At 40.4% G+C, this 26,780-nt stretch overlaps 1 long non-coding RNA gene across 1 annotated transcript; it reads right to left on the reverse strand.

Moving 5' to 3' along the window:
- Nucleotides 1-256: 256 nt before the first annotated feature.
- Nucleotides 257-26,415, reverse strand: LOC112671634 (uncharacterized). Its single transcript, XR_003143753.3, has 6 exons — nucleotides 25,239-26,415; nucleotides 10,297-10,384; nucleotides 6,727-6,836; nucleotides 5,987-6,133; nucleotides 3,095-4,280; nucleotides 257-1,529 (listed from the first exon to the last, which is right to left on the reverse strand). It is a non-coding gene; the product is annotated as an uncharacterized LOC112671634 (long non-coding RNA).
- Nucleotides 26,416-26,780: the final 365 nt, after the last annotated feature.

Genomic DNA, 26,780 nt, shown 5'->3' on the forward strand with positions numbered 1-26,780 from the left:
GCAGCCATCAACATCAAGGCAAGACCCTCCACCAGCAAAAAGATTACAACTTGCTGAAAGCTAAGGTGTTGGTTACCATTTTTTTGGAAGGAAAATATTTTTAAATTAAGGTATGAACATTGGTTTTTTAAACATAAAGCTATTGCACACTTAATAGGCTATCGTGTAGTATAAAAATAACTTTTTAATACACCGGGGAAACCAAAAAGTCATTTGACTTGCTTTATTGAGATATTTGCTTTATTGCAGGGGTCTGGAACTGAGCCCTCCTTGGCTAATATTTCATTTGTTTAATGCAGTAGTGTTTATCTTTGTTTATTCATTTGTAAGTTCATGCTACAAAAAAAATTTTTTTTCATCCTACAAAATTTTAAGCACCTATTTATATAGACACTGTTTAAACAAAATACTTCTGGAGGTTCTTAGAGTCCAATGGAAGAGACAGATGTTAAAGAAATAAGAAATTATGTATGATTAAATATAAAATGATATTTTTATAAGACACAACAAGATCCTTGCCTTATGGTGCTTACCATAAGGAAGAATTACAGTACCGATAAGGTCAGCTTCAGTCTTAAAAATACTTCCTGAGTACAACAGTAATTTTTAGTGCATGTTATAAACAAAGACCAGGACAAAAACTAATTTGGTCTTTATGTTTGTTTATTTTTAGTGAAAGCACTAACCACTATTTATCTATTCATGTGAAACTCTGAATTTTTGTTCAAGATTAGTCTAGGCCGACTGGATAGACTTTGAGTTAGTAACATTACAGACCATACTACTGGGAAAACATCAGAACATATAGATTCACTTTCTTTTAAGTCTGAAAAAAGAAGTCATTGACTGAAGTGGAACTTCTGTGTGGTGAATTAATGGGTCACTATAACCAAACGATTATAAGTCACAATTTAACTGAAACCAAGAAGGGTAAAAATAGCAAAGACTAAATATATAATATCCTTCTTTCTTCATCTTTGCTTCTAGAAGGTGTGTCTTTCTTTAACGATGAATCACTGCCACAGACTTTGCAAATTTGTTCCATAAGAGAGGAGTATCAGAGCAGCCGGAATACTCTCTCTGCGGCCTGGCTGCTCAGGAAGGAAGAGGCACACACCCTGCAGGTTGGGTAATTCTCTTTCCTCAGAGCTGGCATAAAATGGAAACTAATGTTAAAAGAGAACTATTCCGGCAGCCCGGGTGGCTCAGCAGTTTAGCGCCACCTTCAGCCCAGGGCGTGATCCCAGAGACCAGGGATCGAGTCCCATGTCAGGCTCCCCGCATGGAGCCTGCTTCTCTCTCTGCCTGAGTCTCTGCCTCTCTCTGTCTCTGTGTCTCTCATGAATAAATAAATAAAATCCTTTAAAAAAAAAGAAAGGGAAATATTCCATGTTGTTTCAACTTTACTTCTCCGAAACAACTGCAGTGATTATAATAGAAGACAAGCTCTGATCGCCTCCTAGCCTTCTTGAACTAGTCTTCAGTCTTCCCATAAACATCATCACCATAGAACTTTTAGCATCTTAATCCTAAAAGGGAAATGAAAGCATGGTTCATAAAATTTACAGCATATGCTTGATATTTTGGCAACTGTCATTTGTCGATAAGCCTGGAAGTAAATGAAAAAGTATTGAATTTGAACCAGAATCAAAGTTAAGATTTTCTCTTTCAAGATTCAGCTTGATTGCTTCAGAATTTTATTAAATTTCTAGATTAATAATTGTTATAGTAACCAAGTGTTTCAATATTATTAAAAGCATAGCACTGTCTAAAGTCTATGTATATACTTTATCTCTGATTTTTGGGTGTTCTCTAAAATTTCTATTTTTATATATTTCTTTTGTTGTTTTACTAAAAAATGAAAATCAGTATTGACTTTTTTTTTTAGCTTTTCTCCTAAGACATTTTTCTTTCCATATATGAAATAACAAGCTGCAAATAACAGTGTCTTCAAAGTTATACTGAAATAAGTTATGCACTACTTATTTTCTTATTTGCGTTTCGTGATTGCATCAACAATTACGGTAAGGATTTCCTGGGTAGAATTATTTGATATTTTGTATTTCTTTAGGCTCTTTTAGCTAATTCAGTGTACAGCAGCAGCCCCTAGTAGACATTTTTGTACTCAGAGAAGAATTATTTCATTACCTTTTATTTTATTTATTTATTTATTTTTAATTTTTTATTTATTTATGATAGTCACACATTGAGAGAGAGAGAGAGGCGGAGACATAGGCAGAGGGAGAAGCAGGCTCCATGCACCAGGAACCCGATGTGGGATTCGATCCCGAGTCTCCAGGATCGCGCCCTGGGCCAAAGGCAGGCGCTAAACCGCTGCGCCACCCAGGGATCCCTATTTCATTACCTTTTAACGTATGAAATTGGTTAAGGAATGCAACCTGTATGGATATTACTGATGGTTATATTTCCTAATATTGCTCTAGTGAGCAAATATGTAAATTTATAGAGTTCACCTAATACAAAGAGTGACAACTAGCCTCACAACTATTGAGTATTTTAAGAGAGAAGTAGTTCAAATGTGTAAAGATACACATACAGTCTGTGCTTCAAATTTAATATTATATTAATTATTTTCTAAAATAGACTTTATAAGGAAAACAGCCAATGCCCAAATTGCCAGTTAATTCTCAGTTAAGCCACTCATTCTCACTTGCATTCCTGGCTATCTATGGAAAGAATGCTGTTGTGATTAAACCAAGGCCCAAGTAAATAATGTATGTTATCCCAGGTATTGACATGTAAATGCAGTTAACAAGGGGGAAAAAAAAACTATGCTAATACCAACATTCTCATTTTCTTTTGTCACAGTAAGGTTGGTTTTGTCAGACATTCAATTAAAACCAGCATGTGAGAGAGGATTTTACACATTCATGGAGAAACATAAATAGCTGCCATTTAAAAAAATAAAAATAAAATAAAATAGCCGCCATTTAAATGTAATAATACAGTCTTTAACATTGTTCTAATACTCTTACCACTTTTCTCTCCAGAATAATTTAACTTCATGTGTACAGCTCCCCTGCTAGATTGGAGACCCAGAGAGGCACAGAGGTCTAGAAGGACACTCACTCACCCCTGCCTCCACACTTTGGTGGCTTCATCTAACTTGTTCCGAGGATCCAACACATGAAAACAGTCAGGATTTCAAATGGTGCAGAGTAGAAGGAGCAAAATGGAGTCATGTGCAAGAGATAAAAAAGAACAGAGGCACTCCTATGGAGCTCAATCATGTCATTGCTCAGTCAATGAAAACAACATTCTTCAGTTAATTTTTATATGTACAAACCACTGACATGGGTGCTGTGGACTCTTTAGCAGGGCTTAGCAAATTATGTTTTTGTATGGCCTGTGAGCAAGGGATGAATTTTGCATTTTCAAAGGTATTTTTTAAAGATTTATTTATTTATTTTAGTGAGAGAGAGAGAGCTCAAATGGGGGTGGGGGCGGAGCAGAGGGAAAGGGAAAGTGAGAAGCAGATGACCCACAGAGTGTGGAGCCTGAAATGGGTGGGGGGGCTCAATCCCACTGCCCTGAGATCATGACCTAAGCTAAAACCAAGAGAAGGAGGCTTAACTGACTGAGCCACCCAGATGCCCCTCAAAGATTTTTTAAAAAGTAAAAAGAGGAGCGTCTGGATGACTCAGTGGGTTAAGCATGTAACTCCTGTTCTCAGCTCAGGTCTTGATCCTAGGGTTGTGAGTTCAAGCCACATGTTGGCGCCATGCTGGGCGTGTACCCTACTTGGAAAAAAAAATATATGTGTAATGGGAAAAAGTCATTTTCTTCCTCCAGTAAGTCTCCTTTAGTCTTACACCACAACCACATTCACAACAGATACAGAGGTAGGGAGAGTTCCCCACCAATTAAGCCTCTGGCACCAGCTGGGTGTCCTATGATGTCATTCAAGTCTGACACCGTTTACTTGGAGATAGCCTCATATCCCACAGGTTAACAGCCCATGAGACTGCCCACCACTTGAGATGCCAATTGCAAGTAATAGGTCTTCAGGTTACCCACAACCTGTGTCCAACTTGACTACAAATTGGAGCCAAACCACAACCCCCTCCCTGGGTTCAATTATTTTGTTAGAGCAGTTCATAGGACTCAGGGAAATACATTTATCAGATTATTAAAGGATATGACAAAAGGATACAGATGAAAAGCCAGATGAAGAGATACATAGGGCAAGGTCTGGGAGGATCCCCAGCATACGAGTTTCTGTTTCTGTGTGGTTGGGGTATGTGGATATGTTCACCAATCTGAAAGCAATCCAAACCCCATGCTATTAGGATTTTATGGAGGTTTCCTGTCATAGGCACGATCAAGTACTGATTTCATTTTCAGCTCCTCTCCCCTCTCCGGAGAAAAGGGGATTGAGTCGAAAACTCCAAGCTTCTAATCATAGCTTGGTCCTTTTGGTGACCGGTCCGTATCCAGAAGACCACCCTGAGTCACCTCATTAAAACAAAACATACTCAAGTCACACAGAAAATTACAAGAGTTTCAGGAGCCCTGTGTCAGAGACTGATATCAAAGACCAAATATTAGAACAAAAGATGTTCCTAGTGCTCTTATCACTTAGGAAACTACAAGGGTTTCAGTTGTTCTGTGCCAGGAATCAGGAGCAGAGACCAATATATGCTTTTTCTACTATTTCACAAAATGCGATGGGGATATATGTTGCCTGCAAAGTCTAAAATATTGACTGTCTGGCCTTTTACAGGAAAAGTTTGCTGGTCTCTGCTATACAGACAGATTTCACCTTCAATGAACTTAAAGTCTAGAAAAGAAATTAAAACAACAGTAATAAATAAAATAACATAATTTTGACATTTACTATGCATCAAGCACTAAGTGTATTACTACATAGTTATCATCATTACCTCATTTAATCCTCATCAAAAAACCTATGAAATAATTATGATTATCAATTTCCCAATGAAGAACACAAGACTTAAAAAGGTTAATAACCAAGATCACATAAGTGACCAGACCTGGAATTAAAATCTAGGTTGTCTGACTCAGAGCACTTAACCACCCAGTTCAGGCACACAAATAAGAATGACAAAAGGTAAAACGTGGTAGATATCTCAAGAAACATAAAAATACAATATGCAGTGGAAAAAACAAAGGTGGCAGATACCACTTCTTCAGGGATGTTCATGGAACATTTCATGGACAAGGCAGTTTTTAAACTAGGTCATGAAATATGGGAAAGATCTAGATACAGGTCTTGGCAGTAAAGGATTACCAGCTATGAAACAGTTTAGTGGCAGAAGTCTTGGAGGTGACGGGGAACTATGAGTCTCATTTCATAGAAAGAACATCCAGGAAGAGTCTGGGAGATCAGAAGGACACCTCGGTTAGAGGGGGATTGTGGATGTCATGGAATGGTGAGCCAAGGAGAAAAGGGTAACTGAAATCAATGTGCCTGAACATTTACGACTAAACAAGGCACAATCAGCCCAATGCTCTGGAGACTTTAATCTGATCAGGCTACACTGAATGGATTAGAAGGAGAATTAGAAGCAGAATAATAAATTAGGAGACCATTAACAATAATCCAGATCCAAGATGGTAACAGTATGATCCAGAGGGGAGACAGTGAGAACAGAGTGGTACAGAGAGAGATGTAAAGAGTACTGGTAAGGTCTTTACCTGCATTCCTTCAAAAGTCACAAAGCAAGAGGAAAGGGGTAAGTAGTCTGGCAATGACAACCCCCTCCTGCTCCCACTGACCCTTCAGGCTAAATATTGTCCCTTTCATGACATTGCCACTCCAATTTTTTCCCAGCTTTGTGCCCCTGCCACAAATACACACACACCACCAGTTTTATTGACTAATGGTCCCATTTTTGTTCTCTTGATAAAGTCATTCCTTGATATTTATTTTAATGGAATTTCATCTGAATAAAAATGTCAACATTTGGGGGCTGAGTGGGGAGACAGAAGGAATAATGCTTACATGGTGTGATTTATCAGGTCTATAATCCCCAAGAATTGTCTTCTAAAAGAGTGGTGACATCTGTACACAGATCAACGGCTCATACTTCCTGACATACAGGCCTTGGTTTAATGAATCTGTCAGTTTGTCACTTAAAAAATTGAGTGTCTATTCAGCAAGGGAAATAAGAGAAATGAAAATTCAGTCTCTGCCCTTAAGAAGCTGAGAGTTTAATATACATACCAAATGAATCAAATAAATCAAATATACATCAAATAAATCAAATATACATACCAAATCAAATATACATATCAAATGAATACAGAACAGTTAAATATAACTACATGTTAGTACCACCAAATCATATTCCTTTGGAATACTTGAGGAATGAATTTTTTTAATAGCTAAAAATATGAACAGGTACATTTACTTACCCTCTCATTCTCCTTTTACATATTTTTGGCATGTCTACTTTTTTTAAATTTTTATTTATTTATGATAGTCACAGAGAGAGAGAGAGAGAGGCAGAGACACAAGCAGAGGGAGAAGCAGACTCCATGCACCGGGAGCCCGATGTGGGATTCGATCCCGGGTCTCCGGGATCGCACCCTGGGCCAAAGGCAGGCACCAAACCGCTGTGCCACCCAGGGATCCCGGCATGTCTACTTTTATATATCTCTTTATTTCAACCACCTTGAATAGAAAAGTTCTTTTAAAATATACTATCATTTTAAAAATATACCACCACTTCTTTAACATACCTGGATCTCACTGGAATGAGAATGTCCCAAAGGGCAGGGTATCGTTTGTCAAATCTTGAGAGTGAAGCCAAGCATGGAAGGGCATTGTTACCTGACACTGTCCGTGAATGCTTCAAGACAGAGAAGAGAGATGAAAATGTAGCCGAGGGGAAAAACAAACTCAAAAGCTAAAAGAGGCTATTTAAGCATTGATCTGAAAGAGTAGAGTGAGGACCCAAACCCCAGAGATGCATCAATGTTGAAAGCCAAGAGGGTGAAAGAATGTGGAGGGGCTAGGTCTGGTGGGTCAGGCATTTGGGACAGAATGTCCTTGTACAGAGATGCCAGGTGGCTCAGTGGTTGAGCATCTGCCTTTGGCTCTGGTCGTGATCCCTGAGTCTTGGGATCAAGTCCCACTTCAGGTGCCCCAGAGGGAGCCTGCTTCTCCCTCTGCCTATGTCTCTGCCTCTCTCTTTGTGTCTCTCATGAATAAATAAATAAAATATTTTTTTAAAAAAAGGAAGTCCTTGTACAGTAGTGCAGTGAAGTCCAGCCTCCTGGCGGTGGGAGGATCCCTTTCAGGGAATGCCAGACTGGAAGTCTACTGACTATATATGTGTTCTGGACTGGTCGGAGTCACAAGACAATAGTACTAACAAATCAATACATACATGCTGAAAGAATAACCAATAGTAAAAGCTGACATAATCAGATAAGAGTCATCAGGTATATTCTCACAGGGGTAATGTTTTGTTTTGTTTTGTTTTTCAAATATTATTTATTTGAGAGAGAGAGTGCATGAGCAAGCATGAGTGGGGTGCCAGGCAGGGGCAGAGAGAGAAGGAGAAGCAGATTCCCTCCTGAGCCAGGAGCCCAGCTGGATCCCAGGTTCCCAGGGATCATGACCTGAGCCAAAGACAGACACTTAAGCGACTGAGCCATCCAAATGCCCTTCATAGCGGTAAATTTTGACTCAGATTTTGAGGCTGGTATTGCGGGACTTTTTTGTCCCTGTTGATCCATCTGGTCCAATATCCAATAGCAAGTTATGGCTTCCTTTCTGCCCTGTTGTGCCTTTGAATCAAGTCCCACTGCCCTCCATGCATGAATCATCATTGAGCCTGCAAGGAAGGATTCCAGTTAAGGAAGCAACCAGGATTGTTAGAGGAGCTATTCTGGGAGCCTCATTCTTCACTGGACACTGCTTATTTCACTTTGTGGATTTACAGCACAGCAGCTGCGTTTCAATTTCTCTTGTAAAGCTAGCTGCAGAGAAATATCACGAATTAAAACAGACAAAAAGAGACCAAAAATGACTTTACCAGTTACCCCCAAGTTGACAGTCTATAGATTACAACCAAATCTGAAAGCGGTTTGCTGGTCAATTGTATTATTCTGTAGCTCAAGTGTCTATTTGAAGACCTAAAGCAGGTGATGTTTTCGGCCCAGATCCAGAGTTTAAAACTCATGTAATATAATGTAAGCCTACCTACAGTTTTATGAGAGTTTCTGTTAAGCTTTTGGGGGTTTGGACTGTATGCTGTCATCCTTCATTTTCAACAAATACATTTTTTTTATTATGGCGTTTCCCATATATACTTCCCATTGTCTGCAACAACTACCCTGAGTTATTTATAAACTGCTGTCAAAGTCTCAAAACTTTCTGCCTCACAGCATACTGAGCTGATTCTTTCCCTCCCTCTCTCACTATGGATGAAGAAACAGATGATCACGAAGCTTTAAGAGGCCCTCAGTGGGTTTGTGTGGTAGGAGAGAGCTTGTAGAGAGAAAGGAGGGGTTGGAGTAGAGGCAAAGAAACAGTTGCACAGGAGTAATTCCACCTGAATGATGCCTCGATGCAGGCCTATAAAAAGACAGCCTCTGTGTGCCAATGCGGAAGAAGGATGGTTCTCATGGACCAACAACAGGAGTTTGTCCTGCCCCTTCAAAAAGCAGTCTGCCAGTGAATGCATCCTTGAGCTGCTGAACAGGGCAAACAAATCCACATGTATATCATGTATCTCATATCCACATGTATCTCACCTCCAGGTGAGAAGCATAAGAAAAAGGTTTCCTCTCCCCTGTATTTAGGAAACCTGGGTTCTAATTCTGATTTTACTACTAGCTGTGTGGCCCAGGCTAAAATCACATAGCATCTATAAGTTCCAGTTACATTTTGTGAATAAAGAGGGGATCTGAATAAATAATCCCCTGGCCCTAAAATCTCCTAGGCCTATAATCTATCAGTGTATCTGGTAGCCTGGACAGAAGGAAAAATCTGGTACAGCAGTTCTTCTAAAGCTTCTATTGTCTGGTCATGCCTATATTCGGGCCAAGTCTTCTAGTTTGTGGGATTAACAGGAGGCACAAAATAACTGTGTGTCATCAAAAACAAAGAGTTTGGAAAAGACATTTCCCCTAACTAAATTAAATATCACTGCTTGAAAATAATAAAACGCTATAGAAAGAAAATATCAACGCCACCACAAATCAACATCTGAAGAACAGCTCTAGAAAACATCTGGAAAATAGCATTAACAAACCACTAGATAAAATGTTTGATTTCCCAGTCACTGATGTTACTAACTGCAAAAGCAGTTAAAAGGTCTTATGAGGAATCATATCTTGGCGATGGATGAACAGCAAGAAACCCAGCTGTTTGCACTTGCTGTATAACAAGTGCCAATGTACATACTGTAATCCACACAGTTTGCTGAGGATGGAGCTGCTGCAAACTGCATGATGTGATGCAAAATCCTGATCGGGTAGGAGTGATCAGGCTACTGGGACCAAGTAACAGGCAAATGGCTCTTTTTACTCCAGCAGTCCACTTCCAGGGCAACTTCCTTGTGAAATGGTGTTTCTTGCTATATATTCATTCATTTGCTTTTACTAGAAATTTATATCAGGGCCTGGAAAGAACTTCTATTTCCAGGCAAGAGTCCCTCTAAACCATAACAGATGTTGGGAAGCTCTGAGACGGGCCAAAAAAGAAAAAAAGGAGGAGATTTCACTAGGGACCATAACAGCGACAGACACAAAAGGCCCGCAGGTGAGTGGATAAGCAGACAGAGAAGCCAATGAACACAACAAAACAAGATACATTGAATCCTTCAAACTCCTCACCTCAAAGGACAAGAGGATTATACCCATTCTGCAACTGATATTTTGACAGAGACTAAAGTAAAATTTCAAGCAAAGGAAAAAGGCGAGAGTGTTCAGACATTCAGCTGTCAGAACAGTACGATTATTTGCAATCCTATTTAAGCGCTCATTGAAATCTGCAATTCTCTGGAATTTCAAAAGAAAGGTCTGCGCTATTCTGCTATTGTTCATTCAATGATTAATTGTTACACCCCTTACTATGTATTAAAAAAAGCTTCCAGGTACAGGTGGAGTGAGCAGAATAATAGTAAACAACCCATAAGATCAGTGTGGAAGACACATTATTCTGGTAATCCTATGAGTAAATAATCAGCACCTGCAATCAATATTATGAAAATAAGCCAAAAAAGAGATGCATAAAAGGCGTTGATATTTTTTTCTTTAGCACAACCCTGACCAGCCCAATCATAGACCCAACATGCTTACCTTCTCCTGGCCCTGGGTCTCGATGAAATTCTATCTCCTCCACCATCACCACCAACCCAGTGCAACCTGTGGTCTTCTATCACTTGGACTGAAATAATACATAGACAAATTAGCCACAAAATAAATATAAAATTAACACTGTAGGAGTGCTGCAAAGGAAAGGCAGGCGGTTCTGAGAAAGAACAATTACAAGATTAGAATTTGTCAGAGGTAAGAGGTGGCTTCCTTGAAGGAGGGACATTTGAACTTTAATTTGAAGGATGAATGGAGTTGAATTAGGTGAAGGAAGGACTGGGATGCAGGTGGGGAAGAGTCCTCTAGGAAAAGATCAAAAGAAATGGTCTGATCAAAGAGCGTTAAGGCCAGTGGTCAGAAATGGAGCATTCATATGGAGCATGCTGCTGATGTAGGAACAAAATTTGCCGTAGTCTACAGGTCATGTTTGTCTTTATTCTCTAGGCATTAAAAGATTCTTTATGGTGGGGACACCTGGGTGGTTCAGCAGTTAAGCGTCTGCCTTTGGCTCAGGGCGTAATCCTGGAGCCTCGGGATTGAGTCCCATGCCGGGCTCCCTGCATGGAGCCTGCTTCTCCCTCTGCCTATGTCTCTGCCTCTGTGTGTGTGTGTGTGTGTGTGTGTGTGTGTGTGTGTGTGTGTGTGTGTCTCATGAATAAAAAAAGATTCTTTATGGGGTATACATGATCAGATTTGGTATTGAGAAGATCCCTTTGGCTGCAATGTGTTAATGGATTACAGGAGCAGGAATGGAAACAGTCAGTAGATTATTTCAGTCCAAGTGATAGAAGACCATAGTTTGCACTGGGCTGGTGGTGATGGTGGAGGAGATAGAATTTCACCCAGACTAAGGGCCAGAAGACAGTGAGTTATGTTGGGTCTATGATTGGGCTGATAAGGGTGGGTGGGAGGGTGGGTGGCCCTAACTATCCCAAGAAGCCACATTTCTCAAACGAGAACTTGTTTTGAATACAGAATGTAGAAAGAAGGCAATGACATTCTAGGCAACACAACCAACCAAGAAACGCTACCACATCTTTTCTTATTCCCATTACTGCTGATATTAGCCAATAACTTATGCCCAAAAATGATGACACAGAAGGAGAGGGAAATATAGGAGAACTCATAGTTCTGTTTCCCTTTAGCCTTATTCATCAGGAAGCTGGAATGTTCAAGAGAGTTTGGGTAGGCTGTGCACATACAAATAAGTGCAAAAAATAATTGAGTTACCAACACTCAAAAAACAAATAATCCAGTCAAGAAATGGGCAGAAGACATAAACAGACATTTCTCCAAAGAAAACATCCAGATGGCCAACAGACACAAGAAAAAATGCTCAACATCACTCGGCATCAAGGAAATACAAATCAAAACCACAAAGAGATACTACTTCACACCTGTCAGAATGGGTAGAATTAACAAGTCAGGAAAGATACAAAGGTGTGGCAAAGATACAAAGAAAGGGGACCCTCTTAACACTGCTGATGGGAATGCAAGGTGGTATAGCCACTCTGGAAAACAGTATGGAGGTTCCTCAAAAAGCTAAAAATAGAGCTACCCTATGACCCAGCAATTGCACTACTAGGTATTTACCCAAAGGATACAAATATGGTGACTCAAAGGGGCACCTGCACCCCAATGTTTATAGCAACAATGTCCACAATAGCCAAAGTAGGAAAAGAGCCCAAAGTCCATCGACAGATCAGTGAATAAAGAAGATGTAGTATATATATTACTCAGCCATCAATAAATGAAATCTTACCATTAGCAATGACATGCAAGGAGCTAGAAGGTATTATGCTAAGCGAAATAAGTCAAAGAGAAAAAGCCAATTATATGATTTCATTCATATGTGGAATTTAAGAAACAAAACAGAGGATCATAAAGAAAGGAAGGGTAAAATAAAATAAGATGAAAAAATAAAATAAAATAAAATAAAATAAAATAAAATAAAATAAGATGAAATCAGTGAGAAAGACAAACCATAAGGGACTCATAACTCTATGAAACAAACTGAGGGTTGCTGGAGGGGAGGTGAGTGAAGGGATGGGGTAATTGGGTGATGGGTATTAAGGTGGGCATTTGATATAATGAGCACTGGAAGTTATATGAGACTGATGAATCACTAAACTCTACCTCTTAAATTAATAAATTAATACACTATATGCTAATTAATTGAATTTAAATTTTAAAAGAGTTAATTTTATGCTACATTTCTACTCTTCCAGTAAGAATAAAATGCATATGCATCTACAAGCTAAGAAGTAAAAACTGTGCAATTTTGATGATTTCAATTTTGAGGATTTCAATTTCAATGCTCCTACATTTGCATTTAAATTAGTGTTGTATAATACAGATGAATGGTAAAGTTCATGCCAATAATTAAAAATATCATTTTTTCTTTACTTAAAATGACATGAAATAATACTCAAAAGACGTAACAAGTTGAGGGAGACTGTTGAAGAAAAGACAAAATATGTAGTAGTTTATTTATTTTTTATAGTAGTCTTTTTATGGCACTTTTCCCCTGCTTGTTTGAATAAGGCACTTCACATATTCATTTGAAGAGAGTCCCAGAAATTATGTAGCAGGCCATGATACTACATTCCTTATTAGCTTGTAATTGACTGTTTATTTGCATAATTCCTACTAAATTACCCCACAGCTGAACACATGGTAGGCAGGAAAGAAATGTCCAATAGAAACCAATATGGACTAAGGTAAAGAGAGACTATATTTTTTTTTATTTTAAAGATTTTATTTATTTATTCATGAGAGACACAGAGAGAGGCAGAGACACAGGCAGAGAGAGAAGCAGACTCCATGTAGGGAGCCCGATGTGGGACTCAATCCCAGGACTCCAGGATCACGCCCTGGGCCGAAGGCAGGCCTAAACCACTGCGCCACCCAGGGATCCCAAGAGAGACTATATTTAAAATGATTATCGCAATCAGAGGACAGAGAGAAGTGATGGAGGACGCAGACCCCACCTGGTCATCAGGACTTACTGAAACAGTTCAGGGCTCAAGATACGTACGTGTGAGTTATAATACTCCTCACAAGAAAGTCAGGAAAGAGAAGGAGAAGGAACTCAGAACCGAGAAGACTGAGAAGGAGCCAGGCAGGAACCAGGAAGAAAAACAGAACCTCATGCTGCTAAGAGAACCATCTCAGGGCACCCGGGTGGCTCAGTTGGTTGGGCATCTGCCTTCAGCTCAGGTCATGATCTTGGAGTCCTGGGATCAAGACCCACATCGGACTCCCTGCTCAGCTGGGAGCCTGCTCTCTCTCTCTGCCTGTCTCTCCTCCTGCTTTGCTTGCTCGCTCTCTCTCTCTCTCTGTCAAATTTTTTTAAAAAAGCTTTTTTTAAAAAAAGAACCATCTCGACACCAGGTTTTTGTATTTGCAGTTTCCTCTGGGGGAAATCTTCTTTTCTATCCCATCCCCATTTAATCCTATATGACCTTTATACTTTTCCATATCAGTTCAACACATCTCCTCTTCTGGATGCCTTCTCAAATCCATCATATGGTTAGTTGATAGCTTTGGGTGCAGAACGTGTTTGCATGTGCCTTGTGATAAAAGTTAAGCTCCACAAAGGAAGAGGTTATGTTTATTCTACATTGGATTTCCAGATCATAACACACTTCTCAGTACATTGTTGGTATCTCGGCACTCGATAAAGTTGTTTTGTTTTTTTTTTTTTAATCTGAATAAATCACTCTTTTCTCTGTCCCAAACCACTTTATTTACACTTTTGTCATGGAATGTATTACCTATGATTAGTTTTCTATGTTGTTTGCTCTCCCAAAAAAAGTATTAGTTCTTAATAATTTTTGTGTTCCTGAGATTGACAAGCACTGTTTTGCACAGAGTAAGCATTTTCTGAATATTTGCCATATTAGCTTCAGCAAACTCATAAAAGGCAATTACAATGTAGTGAAACTGATTTGCAATTGGCTTGTGCAGATATTTCCTTTTGTGACTTTATCAGGACACATGCAAGAATCTTGGAGGTACTGGTTTAACTCATTGGCTGCTAGGTTTTGTTTTGTTGAGAATTTTTTCTTTATTTTCTTGTGCTAGATGTTTGATCTATATTTTTATTTAAATTCAATAAATTAACATATATCATTGGTTTCAGAGGTAGAGGTCAGTGATTCATCAGTCTCATATAACACCCAGTGCTCATGGTTTGTCTCCCTCTCTGATTTCATCTTGCTTTATTTTTTCTTCTCTTCTCCTATGATCCTGTTTTAGTTCTTAAATTCCACATATGGGTGAGATCATATGATAATTGTCTTCCTCTGATTGACTTATTTCACTTAATATAATATCCTCTAGTTCCATCTACATCATTGCAAATGTCAAAATTTCATTTTTTTATTGGCTGAGTAGTATTCCACTGTGTGTGTGTGTGTGTGTGTGTGTGTGTGTACCACATCTTCTTTATCAATCTGTCGATGAACGTCTGGTCTCTTTCCTTATTTTGGCTATTGTGGACACTGCTGCTATAAACATTGGGGTACAGGTGTCCCTTTGGATCATCTGTATCTTTGGGGTAAATACTCAACAGTGCAACTGTTGGGTCATAGGGTAGCTCAATTTTCAACTTTTTTGAGTAACCTCATACTGTTTTCCAGAATGGTTGCACCAGCTTGCATTCCCACCAACACCGTAAGAGAGTTCTCTTTTCTGAGGGGAGTTTCTTCTATGAAGAATAGGACAGTGGTGAAAAGTCCTGGAATGCACTGGAATGAAACCCTTCATACTGGCACTGTCTCCTCGGTGTGACTTCTTGGCTTTGTCCTCCACTTAGAGTGAGTATTTCATTCCTTACTGCGTGCTTTTCCTCCTTTCGTTTCTTCCCTATAACAGTAATGATATCAGGGCACCTGGATGATTCAGTGGTTAAGTGTTTGCCTTTGGCTCAGGTTGTGATCCTGGGGTTCTGGGATCCAGTTCCACATTGGGCTCCCTGCATGGAGCCTGCTTCTCCCTCTGCCTATGTCTCTGCCTCTCTCTGTGTGTCTCTCATGAATAAATAAGATCTTTTTTAAAAAACAAAATAAAATCTTTTTTTAAAAAAAGTAATAAAATCACAAGGCACAGGAGGGAAATGCTATTGATAAGCATTCCCTATGGCTGAAAATGGCCTCCTACAGCTCCAGGATCTACAGCTCCTCCATTGAGATGATTCCAAACTGAGATAACTGAGACTGGATTATTTTTGTCAGTCCTGGGTTGCCAGGGGAGGGACTCTGACTTACCCAGTTTGTGCCCAGTTAAGTCAACTATAGAGTCATGTGGTGAAAGCTTGACTAGGAGTTACCCCTGCAACTATAGGGCAGTTAGAGAGGTTAGGAAGGAAAGGAAACCAAATGGAACCAGACAGAAGGAAACTATTACATTATTCACCACCCCAAGCCACCCAGGTCAGAGTTTAAAAGGGGGAAACCATGTCTGGGTGGGAGGAGCGATTCTACATGACCCACCATACGGCGGGCCCTAAATTGAATAGTCAGCAATATAATGTAGGGAGGGTAGGGTCAGGTTTCATGTGACCTGTGAGACAAGAATGCCCCTAGTCACATGAGACATGAGCACTTATGGGCTGTGGTTTTTTAGAAGTTCCCATCTTGCTCAGTAGCGGCTTGCCAGTGGGTGAAGCCTGGCCAGCAGGTAAAGGCATTGGGCTGGAGACAAATGGAGGTTACAATTTCTACTGTATTTGTGTGCTAGCAGCATATCATCACCTAACTTGACTGTTTTTGAAAGGCAGTATTTATTTATATAGCTAAATGTTTTCGTGAGTATGAAAAAAATAATTCTATTATATTTTATTATATCTCATACCATTTGTCCTATATTTATTATGGGAGAAGATAATATTGAACCAGCTACAGATTTGTCTCATTTACTGATGGAAAAATAAAAAGGAAATTAACTTAAAAAAAAACTGAGTTTTCTGATCTACTCTGCTATTACCCACTGTTAACTACTTTTCTAGAATCATCGGGACTTATTTACCAGAAAGTGTTCCACAGCCAATATAACCAGCAAGACCATTGTGCTGAAAGGCAGGGTTTTGGAACAACTCAGTAACCATTGCGTCACACTGCTTTCACCCTGTCCCCCATATCTCCACCCTAATTTAAGGCTTATCTGTATTTTAACATTAAAGGAAATAGTACAATCTTATCAAAAAAGAGTAGGTCCTTAATGTTGAGATTTTTAGGTGTAAGAGAAGTGGGATTATAGAAATAAAAATGGATGTAGAAACAGAACTTGCTGTCCTCTGTAATGAGACCACTGGATAAACATCTTTAAGTTGGTCCATGGTGCCCTGGTCTTCTCAAGTCAGAGCGCATCTGTACATTGTCCACCAGATGGCGATGGAAGACCGCTGACACGTTATTCCACAAAGCAGAAGAAAAATTAGGTAAGCCCAAAGGAAGAGATAGAACTTTCTACTTTGTTTTCTTTTTTTTTTTTTCTAATTTGTTTTCAAACTTAACTGTTAAATGGAAGAGAGTTATTGCATTTTAGAGCCTCAGATTTGAGGCTTTTAAGAAAGCCCAATTAAAAAAAAAAAAACTTTAGAAAGATATGCTAACAACAGAATTTTTTAGTGAGCTAACTAGACTCCATTTTCTGGGATCTTTAAAGAAACAAAATGGTACCCATTACTTGGGTAAAGTTTGTTAACATATTTTTTTAAGTTCTCAATAGTCTGCTTATTGAAACTTCTTGGCGGGGACGCCTGGGTGGCTCAGCGGTTGAGCATCTGCCTTTGGCCCAGGGTGTGATCCCAGGGTCCGGAACCAAGTCCTGCATCTGGATCCTGGCAAGGAGCCTGCTTCTCCCTCTGCCTATGACTTTGCCTCTCTATGTGTGTCTCTCATGAATGAATAAATAAAATTTTTTTGAAAAGAAACTTCTTGACTGAGGAGGAGTCAAAAGTGGCATTCTTCATACTGTTTCATACTTAATATAGCGTACAGGAGAAAATCTTCATAATGGATGTCATTAGCTACTAGAGACTGGATCAAATACCTTTCTACCTGGATTCTGGAGTCTTTCGGGCAACCCACCTCCCTTCTTTCTCTGTGACTTCCTGCATTTCTTATCCCGCTCTCTGAATTATTAAAATAATTGTGGTCTTGGTCTTAATCTCTTTGATTTTCAGATTTCTTGTTTATAGAATTCTTTTTTAAATGTCTACTATCTTGTGGAGCTAATATTATACTAGCATACCTAAAGCAATGCCCAGCACATAGTAGGTGCCCCAAAATGGCAACAATTATTTTTATCTCCAACTTTTCCCTTATTTTGAAAGTAAACATGTGGCTTACTTACCACAGTGATTTGTGTACAATTCTTTCATTTATGCCTAATGATCATGGGACAGAATTATGACTATGCCTTTTGTTTATATATATGCAGATTAACTATCAAAATGACTAAATTTTGTATCTATGAAGAACTCATGTATTTGCAGCCATTACAATTTTTTGTTACTTTATCCCGGTTGGCTGATTACAATAACAACATAATACAGACACACACATACACAGAGAAGAAATGTTACCTAAGCCCAGTGTGTGTCTCAAAGCACATATTTTTCAAACTTCAGCTAGGGGGAAAACTAATAGATACCAGACCTGCTGACTTTCTCTGCCTTAGCTATAGACAAAGTATATGGATTATATGACTTGGTTTCAGCTCTACTGGAGTTCCATGGAGAACAAAGTAAGAACTCTTTGTCTTAGAAAGTACACAGGAAATCCCCACTTCACTCATATATCAGAAATCTCCTAGATCCAGGAAATAAGAACAGCTAGGCCTAGAGATGCCTTTTGGATGACGTTTGTGCAATCTATAACTGGGCACCATCCATCCAGTTTCTGTGGGGATAATAAGACTAATTTTGATAAATAGTAAAGACCTATAGTAGATTTCCTTAAAGATGTAATACAGAAATCTTTCACAGAAAAAAATAGAAAGTAAAGCTTCCTATAACATCTCTGTGTATGTTTCCTCACTACTCATGATAGTGAAAATTCTCCTCTTTCAATCCCTCAATCCCTCCATGTTGTTGTTTCAGTTTTGCTTCTACTTTGCTCACTACCTTCTTCCCAATGGTATAAAAATGAGAAGGCATCAATTCTTGTGTAGCCACTTACCAACCACACAGAGCACAGTTCGAGGCCTCTCAGTTCTCTTGGTGAGAAGCATGTAGCATCTCTTAGAATGTATATTTCTCTCTTCCTGAATGTTTTTCTCAAAAGAAATGTTCTCAGAGAATTTCTGGGGAATAACATTACCCACTTTGTTATACTTAAAAGGAGAATTTCTCATGGGAGAAATTCCTCTTTAAAATAACCCTCTCCCATACCAACTTTCCTGTAGCTCAACCCTCATACTATCATTTAACTATGTTAGAATGTGATAAGGACTTGTTGTAGTCTATTATTACACAGCAATAGGAATGTGTATAGGAATCTACTTGATCTCTACACTTCATTAGTGAAGAAGAAATTTCTTACAAGAAAAAAACCTTTATGAAAGAAATTATGAGCCAAGTAAATCTACTTTAATCCTTGAACTAAATATAGAGGAAATAAAGACCTCACAAGAAGAACATTATATTAGCTTGCTAGGGACACCATAACAAAATACCGCAGACTGGATGGCTTAAACAATAGATAATTTTGGGGGCACCTGGGTGTCCAGTTCTTGGTTTTGGCTCAGGTCATGATCTCAGGGTGGTGATTTTGGGGTGGTGAGACCGACCCCTATGTCGGGCTCCACACTCAATGCAGTCTGCTTGAGACCTCCCTCTCTCTCCTTCGGTCCCTCCTATTTGTTCTCTCTCTCTCTCTCTCTCTCTCTCTTTCTCTCTCTCTCTCTCTCTCGCGCGCGCGCACACACTCTCGCTCAAATAAATAAATAGATAAATAAATCCTTTTAAATAGAAATTCTTTTTCTCATACTTCTGAAGTCTTGAAGTCCAAGATCAAGGACTCATCAGGTTTGGTTTCTACTGAGGACTCTCTTTGACTTGCAGATGGTTGCTTTCTCCTTTGTTCTCATGTGGTCTTTCCTCTGAACAAACAAATCTGTGTCCTAATCTCTTCTTATAAAGACACCAGTCAAATTGATTAGGGTCAATCCATATGACTGCATTTTACCTCAATAAAAAGGTTCTATCTTCAAACACAATCACATTCTGAGTTATTAGTGGTTAGGACTTAAAGGGGTTCCAAAGGCCCCTTGAGAATGTGCCTCTTTGGCATGCAGATTATTTTGAGCTGGAGAGTCTGTGAGCCCAGGAGAAACTTTTGCCCCTCCTTTAACTACGTAGAAGAATCTAAACTGGAGAGTCTTTCTGGAATAAGAGTATTAGCAAAGATAAATTTCATCTGAGTGACCTATCTACGTGGCAGGGCAAACATCTGATTACCAAACATCTGCTCTTCTTATCTTCCTGTGAATTACATTCCTTTCCTCTTAAGTCCCAGACCCCTATCCCCTTAGTTTACAAGGACAAATTGACCTCATTTTGCTGATCTTTGGAATTTCCATGTCTGGGTGGATTCCTTGTAAATACGCTATTAAATTTTATTTTCTCTTGTTAATTTGGTTCATGTCAATCTAATTTTTAGTTCAGCAAGACCCTTGAAGAGGACAGGAATTCTTGTTATCTGACATAAGAATTATGAGGGGACACAATTCAGCCCACAACAGAAATTTAAATTTTGTTGGAATTTTAGTTGGATATGCTTTTAAAGACTTTAGGGATATTAATAAACTTTTTTTTTTAATTATTGAAAACATCTAGCTAAATGAAATCCAAGTGGCAAATAGAATGACGGGTTATGAAAGCCAGCATTGGGAGCAAGTGTGGGGCACATGTAGTTGAACATTGTAGGGATATCTTTTCCAGAATTTCAGAATCCTGACTGAACATAGCTCATGTATCAAAACTCAACTTATTTGTCCCTGTTCTGACATCTGAAGCAAGACTTCCTACTCTTCTGAAGAAAGTTTTCTAATATTTTAGGAAGTTTAGCATTTTCCCATGGACTCACCTCTCTAGTTCACTCCCGCCCACAAATTCTTAGACATTTTTTATGTGTTAAGCTTCTTTTAAAAAAGAGAGATTTATTTATTTGAGAGAGAACGTGTGAGTAGGGGGAGGGCAAAGAGAGAGGGAGAGAGAGAGAACCTCAAGCTGACTTCCCTCCCTCAAGTGTAGAACCCAATGCAGGCCTGATCCCTTGACCCATGAGCTCATGACCTGAGTTAGAAGTAGAACACTTAACTGACTAAGCTACCCAGGCACCCTTATATGTCAAGCTTCTTAGAAACCTTGCCATCATAGTGATTTTTTAAAACTGTCCTAACTGAAGTAGCCTGTTTGATATTTTTAATCTGGCACTTTTTAAGAGAATTGCATTTCATACATTGGCTTTTTTATGTAATTTAAGTTTATCCTTCCAACTAGTAAAAAAAATTAAATCTGTAATATAGAAACAACCCTTCTCATGATGTTTTAGCTTCCTTAACTTCATAAATAAAAATCCACCTTCTGGAGCAACAGTGTGTCAATTGTGCCCACTTCCAGCAGATGGCACTAAAGATCGTGCACAGTAATTTCAGTGTTGGAAGCCCTTCCCAGCTCCCTCCTGGCCTAGCCCAGCTAGAAAATAGAGTATTTCTGTGGGATAAACACAATGGTGTTGCAGCCAAAGGAGACTAGGCTGGGGATTACCCACAGGCCCCCTCAGTTGTCCCTACTGTCTGAGGAGGATTGATATTTGCCAAATCTTTCAATGCACTGTGGACCACAAAGTACCACCAGTGTCCTGGTCCTTTGGTTGGGAAGCTCTGATCTAGGTCATCTTCTTATCAGTTTGAAACCTATAATGAGTTTACATTTTTAAAGTGTATTTTATAAATATTAATCCCTACATTGATGTCAGTGAGAGAGCAGTGAGCATATTGAAGGTATTTTGAGTAAGGATTTGAAGTTAAAGTGATTTAGGAATGGAAACTCATAATAATTAAATATACAGTGAATTGGGACAAATCAGTTAAAAGTTGGGACAATTCTGAAGGGCAAACAGTGAATCATGCCATTGTGAAAATGCCATTTGTTATGGACTGAATTGTGCCCCCACTCCCAATTTATATGTTGAAGCATTAGCCCCCACGTGACTATACTAGAGACAGATCTTTAAGGAGGTGATTAAGGCTAAATGAGATCATAAGGGGGGTGCCTGGGTGGCTCAGGCAGTTAAGCATCTGCCTTCAGCTCAGGTCATGATCCCAGGGTCCTTTGAGCCCCACATTGGTTGGGCTCCCTGCTCTGCAGGGAGCCTGCTTCTCCCTCTCCCCTCTCCCGGTGCTTGTTCTCTCTCTCCCTCTCTGTCATATAAAAAAATAAAAATTTTTAAAAAGAATGAGATCGTAAGGATGGAGATCTGACCTGATAGAATTGGTACGCTTACGCAAAAGAGACACCAGAGAGATATCTCTCCCTGTTATGTGAGGACATAATGAGAAGGTGGGGTTCTACAAGCCTGGAAGAGAGCTCTCACCTGAGCCTCCTGGTGCTGGCACCATGAGTTTGGATTTCCAGCCTCCAGAACTGTGAGAAAATAAATTTCTGTTATTTAAGTCACCTAGTCTATGGTATTTTGTCATGGCAGCCAGAGCTAATACACCATTTTTCCTACAACAAACAATAATCAGCAAGAAGAAAGATAACTGCCAAAATGGGAACACTGCTGAATGTGTGGCGAGATGATCAGTGTCAACACTGGGTGCCCACTAAGCCATGAGGAACTGGTTCAGTATCTTAAAGGCCTAAGAAAGTACTGCTGCTGTAGAAGGCCAGGAACATGCTCGGACTAGCAGCAGCAGCAGCATCACCTAGGAGCTAATTAGAAATGCAGAATCTCGGGACATCCCCAAACCCACCAAATCAGAAACTGCATTTTTTAACAAGATCCTCAAATGATTCGCATACCCATTAAAGTTTGAGAGGCACCATTTTACAATTTGATATCAGCAAAAAAGAGAAGAGTAAGCTTGGTTCTAAAGCTTCAAAGAGCTGGCTCACCTTTCTGTTTGGTGGACATGCATATGTGGCCTAGGAGGGTAAACTCTTCTGCTTACACTGGACTTGTGAATATTGGAACTTAGAGACAATGGGGCTTTAGGAACCTACCCTGATCCTGTGTAAAAGAGTTTCTAAGGTTTAACACAGGTTGTATATCCCTGCTGTCTCCTGAACGTGTCTGTGTGTGTCTATCTGTGGAGAGAGAGATGTCCTCCAGAGATTTCGGGTTATATTGTAGGTGGTCAGTGAATGAGAATTCCATTCATTCAATTCCCTTCAGAATACCAGGTGAGGGATTCTCAGATGGCAGGCTTGTGAGCTGTGTTTTTTACCTTCCCAGAGGGATATAAAAGATTGTTCAATGTAACTAATTGCTTCAGACTACTGTACATTTTCAGTCCTTCTGTTTTACCCATTTTCTTGTCTTTCCTGTATTTATTCTGCCAATTGTGATTGCTGCTCTCAATGTGCCTATATGAATAGCACCTCCTCCCCCTGCCTTGTGATTCATTGTTTCTAACTTGCAATGAGCTGGATAAGTACAGAAATTACAGTACTGTATATCTAAAATAAAGCCAAATATTCCAAGTAAGAACTTGAGAGAATTTCCTGCATGCACTTTTGTGCACAGGATGACTATGTGGTAATTATTTGCCTAATGATCCCATTTTTTTTTCTTTTAGGATCTTAGCTGTGTCTTAGATGTTCAAGAATTAAGTGATAGTTAAATGACATAAACATAAACAATCATATAACATAAACATATAGCAATACTATAACCTTGCTACTCAAAGTGTGCAATAAATGTATATATAAAGGAGGAGAAAGAAGGAGAAGGAGAAAGAAAATTGTTTTTCATATTGGGAGAGGGACACCCAATAAGGAATGCTTCTAAAACAGAAAAGGAGTTCCACAAGGGCCAAACATGATTTAAAAACTAGAGATAAAAAAGCTGTCTGAGGAAAATGGGAAGCCAGCCTTTGATACAGAAAGAACTGGACTATCGTTTTCTGAGATACACACATGTGTTTAGTTCGAAATCTACAACTTCTGTTACAGAGAATATGAGTCTGAAGTTAGAGGTGGCAAAAAAACTGAAAAGATGTCCTGAAGAAAAGGAGCATCACCTCCTAACTTTAAAAAAACAAACTCAGCTTAGCTTTGCTATTCTAAAGCAGTGTTTCTCATATTTTCCCATGTGTCAGAATGACCAGGAGAGAGTGGCTATTGGGTGCAAGGTCCAGAGTTCAGTAGGTCCTGGCTGGAACCTAACAATTTGCATTTCAAACATTTTGAGATCCACCATTCTAAAGAATACTGGAACAAATTTTAAATATGTAAAACTCAAAATCCTTTGACATGCAAAACAGTACATAATAATTAGCATAGCTTTATAAAGAAAAATGTAAAGGAACTCCGCCTAGTTTGTAGTGAATAGAGCAAAGATTTTAGAGCTAAATAGACCTTGGTTTGATCGCTGGTTCTGTTATTTACAGGTTCATTTTTTTTAACTAAGATTATGTAGACTCTGTCTCAGTTTCCTCTGGTAAAATGGGGATAAGAAAACTATCCCATAGGGGCGCCTGGGTGGCTCAGCGGTTGGGCGTCTGCCTTTGACTCAGGGCATGATCCTGGGATCTGTGATCAAGCCCCGCATTAGGCTCCCTGGGGAGGACCTGCTTCTCCCTCTGCCTGTGTGTGTGTGTGTGTGTGTGTGTGTGTGTGTGTGTCTCATGAATAGATAAATATTTAAAAAGAAAAGAAAAATAACCCATAGAGTTATTGTGAGGACTAAATGTATCAAGTGACTAGTACAGTGCCTGGTATATGATAAGTATTCATTCAATCCTTCATCCTTTCCCTCTTTTTTTCTTCATTGATAGCAGTCATGGAACTTAAAGTAATGGAGCAGGGACGCCTGGGTGGCTCAGCTATTGAGCACCTGCCTTCAGCTCAGGGCATGATCCTGGAGTCCCGGGATTGAATCCCACATGGGGATCCCTGCATGGAGCCTGCTTCTCCGTCTGTGTCTCTGCCTTTCTCTCTCTCTCTCTCTCTCTCTATCTCTCATGAGTAAATAAATAAAATCTTTTTAAAAAAAGTAATGGAGCAAAATAACATATTTTCATAGAGGTTCTAGGATCTGACATGCAAAAGATTCTCATAACCATACTAGAAAATACAATGGTCAATTAGTGGACAAGTGGAAGCCGTTTAGGTCACAAAGATTGTAGGGAAGATTTGCTGAAACATATAGTCCCAGCCCACCCCTTTAGGAGTCTCTCCCAAAGAGATAGGGCTCACCTTCATTCCATATACCTCTGATTAAAATGGACTTCTTACACTCAGGAAGATACATTCAGGGACCGAATGCCAATTGCCTAGTTATTCCCTGACCGTCATAATGGTAACCTTAAGCCAGGGCTTTTTCTTACTGAGGCTTTTTTCAAAGAACTCCTGGCAAGTGCTGGAACCTGTAACCATGAAATCTCCTTGATAAAGCAGAGTGTGATCTTTTGCTCATGCATGGCTTAGGTTTCTGTGGAAAAGGTGGAAATGCTGTGGAAAAGAGCTTGCCCCTTTTGTCTATGTGGAGCATGATGTATCCCAGAAAATCCTAAAACTCAAAAATACAAATCCAACCACTGAAATTCTATATGTAGTCCATTTGGTGCTTTAAAGCACCAAGTATCATTAATTGAGGTGAACAACGAAAGACAAGCTTTGCATTATTCTAGAACAGACTACATGATCTCCATAGTTATTCTGTACATTAGACTGATCACTCCAGAAATACCTTGTTGCTAGATCCCATTTCGAATCCAATGATGTTTCTGAGCAATTTCATTCCTAATACAGAATGATGGTGCCGTACTCAGGATTCCAAAATGGCAAAACGACTTCGCTAACTTAGTCTAAGACTTGCTTGTCAATTACCATGCTGGGACAGGTCAGGGCATCAAAGATTTCTATGTAGAAAAAGCAGAGTTTTTGCTTTGGTTGCTCTGGCTTTTTTTTTTTTTTTTTTTTCAAGATTTTATTTGAGAGAGATAGCAAGAGAGAGCTCGAGTAGAGGGGAGAGGGAGAAGCAAGGAGCGGGGCTCCGTCCCAGGACCTAGGGATCAGGACCCCAGCCACGGGCAGAAGCTTAACTCCCTGGGCCACCCAGACGCCCCTATATAAGCTTCTTTCCTAAACACCAACAGAATGAAGCAACCCTTGGTAAAAATCATAAGGAAGTTAAAGTTTGTTTTCCAGTTTCTTACTCTATTTTTTTTTTCCTTTTTCTTCCCTAGATTGCAGTCAGTGGGAAAAGTTTAGAATGGTGCAACTCCTACTTCGATTCCTGTGTTTATCAACGCGGAATGTTTCCCCTTCTTTTGCAGGGGATTTAGAATCCCATATTTCCTTTAGAATTAACATCAAGGGGGGGAAAATAATTCGACATTAAAACCCAACACGGGGGGATCCCTGGGTGGCGCAGCGGTTTGGCGCCTGCCTTTGGCCCAGGGCGCGATCCTGGAGACCCGGGATCGAATCCCACGTCGGGCTCCCGGTGCATGGAGCCTGCTCCTCCCTCTGCTTGTGTCTCTGCCTCTCTCTCTGTGTGTGACTATCATAAATAAATAAAAATTAAAAAAAAAAAAAAAAAACCAACACGGGGGCCTCCCGGTGGCTCAGCGGTTTAGCGCCGCCTTCAGCGCAGGGCGGGATCCTGGAGACCCGGGATCGAGTCCCACGTCGGGCTCCCTGCATGGAGCCTGCTCCTCCCTCTGCCTGTGTCTCTGCCTCTCTCTCTCTCTCTCTGCCATGAATAAATAAATAAAATCTTAAAACAAACAAACAAACCCAAACTGGAACGCAGGGCTCCCCCTCGGAGGGAGGCGGGTGGGTGGGGTCCGCCCGGGCGGCGTGGCCCGGGCTCCGGCTGTCCCCCCGCGGCTGTCGGGTCCCCTCCCCGCACCGCCCGCCGGCTTCCCTTCTCCTCCCGGGCTGCCCCCCTCCCGCCTCAGGGCGACCCCGGCTGCTGCGCCGGGGCCTGCGCCGCCGCCGCCCCGCGCGCGGTGAGGCCGCAGCCCCGGCCCCGCCTCGGGCCTGAAGTCGCCGGGCGGCGGCCTGCAGGGGGCGTGGCGGCGACGGCCCCGGGCCCGCGGCGCGAGGACCGACCCCAGGCCGGAGGCGCGCGCTCGGGGCTCGGGGCTCGGGGCGCGCAGCAGGGCAGGACCGGGCAGGACCGGGCCGGGGGCCGGGGGCCTGGCGGCCGAGCGAGGCTCCGCGGGGCAGCGCCGGCAGCCCGACCGCAGTCCCGGGCGACTCCCTCGGTGACGCCGGGCGCGTT

Source organism: Canis lupus, chromosome 32 (assembly GCF_003254725.2).
Source record: "Canis lupus dingo isolate Sandy chromosome 32, ASM325472v2, whole genome shotgun sequence".
Classification (NCBI taxonomy): Eukaryota; Metazoa; Chordata; class Mammalia; order Carnivora; family Canidae; genus Canis; species Canis lupus.